The sequence below is a fragment of the Helianthus annuus genome, chromosome 1 (assembly GCF_002127325.2).
Source record: "Helianthus annuus cultivar XRQ/B chromosome 1, HanXRQr2.0-SUNRISE, whole genome shotgun sequence".
Classification (NCBI taxonomy): Eukaryota; Viridiplantae; Streptophyta; class Magnoliopsida; order Asterales; family Asteraceae; genus Helianthus; species Helianthus annuus.
The window spans coordinates 14,197,470-14,204,047 of record NC_035433.2 but is presented as its reverse complement, the minus strand read 5'-3'; positions in this window follow the sequence as shown (position 1 = coordinate 14,204,047).

Sequence of the window (6,578 nt, the reverse complement as noted above, 5' to 3'; positions counted from 1 at the left end):
CCTTCTTCTCTAGACGGCCCATAGTACTACCTCCCTGAGTTTGCCTTGCTTACCAAAGCGAACTACACCTTTCCAAGGTGAGACTTTAAGTAGCACTCGATCCCCAACCTGGAACTTGAGTGGTTTCCTTCGCTTATCAGCGTAGCTTTTCTGACGGTCACGAGCTGCCGCCATTCGTTGTCGTATCTGAGCAATCTTCTTTGTTGTGTCTATTATGAGTTCTGGGCCAGTGATTTGGCTGTCGCCAACTTCTGCCCAGCAAAGAGGTGATCGGCATTTACGTCCGCACAATGCCTTGAACGGAGCAGCTTGGATGCTGGTGGGGTAACTACTGTTATACGAAAACTCCACTAAAGGTAGATGCCACTCCCAGCCGCTACCAAAGTCGATTACACATGCTCGAAGCATGTCTATAAGAGTTGGATGGTGCGTTCAGTCTGCCCATCCGTCTGTGGATGATACGCTGTGCTCGTGTCTAAACGTGAGCCAAAGGATTTGTGCATCGCTTGCCACAAATCAGATGCAAATCGTGGGTCGTGATCAGAGATAATGGAGGTTGGCACCCCGTGCCTAGCAACCACTTCTTCCAGGTAGATGACTGCAAGTGTAGAAAACTTATCTGTTTCCTTGATGGCTAGAAAGTGTGCTGGTTACGTAAGATAATCAACGATCATCCAGGTGATATTGTTTCCGTTCCAAGTTGTAAGTAGACTAGCGACCAAATCCATGGCAGTCTGTTTTCGCTTTCCATATGGTGTTTCTGGTTGCTAACACTTCACCTTGACTTTCCCACAAGTACAAGGTTTATAAATACCTAGCTAGGTGGGCCTTTATGCCCGATTACCAGTACACGGTTTATAAATCCTAATGCCTCTCATCAAAACCCAGACGGCTTGAATATCGAAGCCGGTGCGCTTTGCTCAACACGAGTTATGGGAGGCCCTTGTGATTGGTCTAAATAACGCATCTGGTACCGTCCAAGTGATGCCTCCATCCAAAATCCCAAAGCCACGGTTTTCACCGCCAGTCGTGTGTGTCGCGCAGTTCCTCTGTGTAACTCCATCACGTATGTCATCACTCTCTCGTGTTGCGTCGATGTGCAGTTGGGACTCTGATTCTGTGACAACCGGTAATTAACGGCTCCTAATTACGCGAATAACAAACGTTTAAGGCGATAATAAATAGTGTTTAAGGCACAAATTAACTTAATTAGGCTTCTGGAATGCCTAGGAATGCTTATCTGACGTTACAATGCGCGTATGGTGATTTCTTGGAAATATGCTGAGCATTAAGCGATAACGAATTAACAGCGTACAAATTACTAACAACGCCGACAATCACGAAATTTATACGAACATTTTATATTTATAAATTTAGTTTTGCGAATTTATTGTGCTTTCGTACGTCACAAAACGCGAATGTGGATGAAAAACGCGACTGCAGGGACGCACCGGCAACGAAACGGAAGCCTCAGACGCACGTGTTACCTTCAGAACTTAAATTTTACGATATATTTAGCTTCGTAACTAAATTTAAATATCCGAAGTCGAAGCATTATACGCGATTTTAACACAACCGATGAACGTGCTCGTCAAACATCGACTTCTGACATAATTTTACGCGTTTTTTACCCTAAATAAATACTTTATGACATCTCACGAAGTTCAGGTGCGAAAACGGGCCTCGGAGTGGTTGGGCTCGGGTTACAAGGAAAACAAGGGTGTGCGGTCTCGGTTCAGGTTCAGTCAAACTTAGTTAACACGGGTCAAAAGCTCAGGTCTCGTTGTTCGTGGTTCGGGTTTATGAGGAACAAGCAGATTTTTGGTGTTTTGGGTCTAACCCGGTCAACTCGGTCAGTTTGGGTATCTCGGGTCAAACCCCGGTCAACATGGTCAATGCGGTCAACTACGGTCAAATTCGGTCAACGGGTCAACAGGAGACTTGGTAAAATTTTAACGACGCGAAATATAATAAATTGTTTACATAAATATTACTTTAACGCGAAGCCGAGCTCTAAACCGACCAACTAATTGAACCATATATTAACAACCGAACCGGCGTATATAACTTGCGTATATTAGTTAATGACCGAAACGACTCGACTCCGCGTTTCATGACAATCCACCACCTTACCATCCCTTTTGTTTTATTATTTGTTTTGTCAAATTCTACTCATGGTACCATACCCTCCATATATTCTCAATACTATTACTTCCTTATACTATACAATCACACTTGAATATGAATGATTATTTAAATACTAGCACATGTGCTTATTACCTGAGTGTGTAAGAGTTTTATTAGTCAAACAAGGTAATCTTTCTTTGCTTCTTGACATATCCAACGTCCATCCCCACCATACCACTTTCAAGTTTTATCATTTATTTTTCTTTGTGAAAATATCTTAAAATCTTGGTTTCTTTTCCTATAAAAAAACCAACTCTTAGACTTGCAAGAGCTTTTATAGCACATATCATCCCACAAATATCTCTTGGCTCTCTCTTAAACAATCATCATACCTCCTCCCTTGAAGGTTTTGCAAGTCTCATATTCTACATCTTTTGTCCTTGGTATGATTCCTTTTCGATTCCTACCATGTTTTATCATGCAATTTATATTATTATGGATCAAGTCATAATCACCCAACAATTTACTAGTTCTTAGTTAGAGCTTTAAAAACAAAAGATGCAAGAATTTCTCTAAAATAGACTCATAAGTGTATATCATATGTCTTCATGCATACTATAATTTTATGTTTATATACTTGGTTTAGTCTTATATAAACATTCAACTTTGAAAGACTACACATGCCATATGGAGGCTCGAGATTTACACAAAATTTGATTTGTAATTCTATTAAACACCTTACTAGTTAAAAAAAAAAGGAAAAAAAAAAGAAAGGTTATTACATGTACGTACACTATTTTTCAAGTTGATATTTTGATAAAATCATTCCAAATGGTTTATAAGTATGTTAAAGTATATATGTGTTTATATAAATGTTACACCTTATTTCAAGAAACTAAAGAAAGGGTTTCTTATTAGTGTATATTTTGTTAATAAGGGTATAGATTCAAACTCGTTATTAATGGCATAATTGTCATAAAAAAATGATTGATTTTATGTCATGGTTAAATTCCTAGCTAAATTCTAGTAGCAATATATAAAAACATTTTTGTATAAATATATGTACCAGTGGCCAGTCTATGAAAAGTAAACTATACATATATATTTTTTTGATATATAAAAATACACACATGGTTGGATAACCCTAGAGACAACAAAATTATTGTAGTGATAATTATATGAATATGTATTTGTTTGGCCACATTTTTTCTAAAAATAAAAATATATTTAACTACCAAACTAGACAAAACCCCTTAGAAAGTATGTATTGGTTCCTCTTTTAGTTTTGTACTTGACCATTTGGTGTTAAACTACCATCCGTTTTCAAAGTCAAAACATGATTGTTTAAATGAAGTTATTTTTCTTAAAAATAAATATATAAATATATTTATTTGACAAACTAACCGTATTCGGGTTACAACGTATGATAGTTTTATACACCCGAACACGGATTTCAAAGTTGGGTACTAACACAAGTCATGGCTTCATGCGTGGTGTATATTATATATTTTATAGAAAATATAAATATATTTTCAAGAAACGTAAACAAATCACCAATGGTTCTCTATGTTTCAAATGTTCATATTTTTCAAGTATTCACGACGAGTCTAGTTAGTTGGGTGAACTTGACACATAACCAACTTGGATGCTTGAAACATTGTATAGGCCTTAAGATGTCCTTTATTCTTTAGGGCACCAATAGGAGGGTTCACATAGACACGGACCTTGCCCTTTACGATTTGCTTTGCCACATTTGTTTGCGCATCAGGTGAGTTCATAACCCCCACTTTTACGGTTTTACATTTTATAAATGTTTTTGGGGGTGGAAAGACATGCAAGTTTTTTGCAAAAGAAAACACTATTTCGATGAACGAAAACACATATTTATAAACCATGTTGCAAATGAATTTCAACGAACTCGAAAGGTTTACGAAAGGTTTATACTAAACATACCGGTTTTACATAACAAACGCGTAATTTCGCAAACGTGCATGATTTTCATGACTAGTGACGGGAATGTCCTAGTTACTACAACGGGACTGGGTTGGTCTGCGTACGAACAACGAGACAACCCAATGGGTTTATGTCCCCCTTTTTCTTTTGAAATACATATTAACTAGGGTATGATTAAGCTATGGAATGAACTCTTGGATCACGTGCGAATAGGCGCTAACTTAGGCACCATTAATCCTTTTAAGGACCACGGAACAGGGGGTAGATCAATCGGGTACGGGCGAGCCCCACTCACGGTCCTTGTGCGGCCACTTAGAGTGCTTTTGTGTCCCTGTCGAAGTGAATCGACACTTAAATCGTCTACCGGGTTGAGTGCTTCCTATGTCGGCACACATATTAATGTCTTAGCTACACATTAATGATCAACATGTTCATAGACGCTTTACATACCAACTTACAACACTATAACTTTCATATGTTTTAATATTCATTTGACGCAAACTCATACTACATGGATTTACAAACTTTGGTAACGTTTTTCAAGTTATACCTAAGTAAGAGGAAGCGCCGATCCTGCTTACAAGGGTTCGTTTGGGCTCGGCCCATTCTCTCTCGTGCAATGCACAAAGACTCTTGTGGGCTAGACTCACAATTTTGCATATATCATGCCAAGAAAATAATTTTACTATTTTCTCAACAACTTTGAAACCGGTTATCAAAAAGATTTCTTTTAAATCTTTTTTTAAAACAAACTATGAACTCGCTCAACTTTATGTTGATTTTTTGCATGTTTCTTTCTCAGGTTGCATTTTCAAAACTATGGAACGGTTGGAATAGGAGAACCCATGGGATTTCGAGTACTTAGCGGGCGTTCATTGTTTAGAAGTCTTAGCTTATTTGCTTCCGCTGTGCAATGAAGATACCGGTCCAGTCATGCCAGCTCTGATTTTTCGGGGTGTGACAGATTCGGACCGTAAGGGTATACTACTGAATCACCCGCACCCTCGGGTAAAAACGATGCTCAGTGCATTGCAGAGTCGGGATTCGAAAGCTGAAAGGACGTCTTCCTGTTCTGTCTTTCACGAACACTGCACTCTGCTGTGCTAGAGAGATTTAAACTGTGCGACCTTCAAAAATCCTGTGATTTATCTGCGATAGCATCAGGTGAGACAAAGAAATTGCTGTATCCACGAAGGACTCTTTGGTGTCGATCAGTCTCCAACCAAGACGGATCTTAGCAGATCCACGTGCATTCCCACTTCGCTGATTATATATCCAGAAGGTACCTCTCGAACCCATAAATTGCATTTAACAAGACTTTGAGCGGAGTGGCTTGTCACACTCCCAAAATCCCACACGCGGAGTACCACCGCTTGGAGGCGTGACTGACCAGGATCAAGCCATCAATCATGTCAAACACAGCATTTAATAATAATAAAGGTAATTAATGTAATTCATCATGACATGATTGATGTTTCAAAACCAAGCATTGATTAAGTAGCGGAAGCATAGTAATGTAATCTCAAAATAGTTATAAGTTCAATATCATTCATGACCCGTATCCCACAACGACCTGCTCCTCCCTGTGCAAGCTCCATAATGTACCTAAGGTCCTGCAAGGCATGCAGCAAATAATCAACATCTAGTTGAGCGAGTTCACAGAAAGTAAGTGCGTAACAGTAATGCGTAAGTTCATCTAGTGGGGGTTTCCCATGTATATACTACTGGTGAGGGATTCTCACGTTTATCCTTTATAATGGGGGCTTCCCATTATGGTACTTACTAGACTAGTACAACCATATGTTCTTCTTAAACCGAGAACAGGAATACGTACTGGGTCACATAGGCTTTACGTGACGTGCCCTTCCCCGAGGACAGTGGTACGCGTGGGGGCTACGTAGGCTTTACGCAGCGTGTCCTTCCGACCCGGAAGACAGTAGAAGGTATTGGGTTACGTAGGCTTTACGTAACGTGTCCTCCCGACCCGGGAGACAAATGGCAATTACTTGGGTTACGTAGGCTTTACGTAACGTGTCCTGACTATCCTGAGGACGATGGTCTATAGTCTAGCGAATGCGTAAGTACGAGTAATCAGTCCATAACAACATTTCCAACCCAATTCCCAACCCGGGAAATCCCATGCCTTGGCTGTGTGAACTCACCTTGGGTTGCTCGGCAGATACACAAAGAGTACAGGTAAGCTAGTAAATGGTCAACCACGTCCTATCATGGTTATTATTCAAGTCAGGTTTTGACTAAGGTAGTACACGTATGCATCACATAAATTAACACGTTACTATCACATGTAAATCATGGCAATGTTTGACAGTTAAGTAATACAAGTAGCAATCACAACACATTTACTTGCACGAATAGAATAAGCCCAATAGTACCCGGCCCAACGATATAGCAGTCCAACCGAACATACTTATGGCCCAATACATTAAACAGTCAATTGCATAAGTCCAATTATTTGGCCCAATTTATTGGGCCCGTGA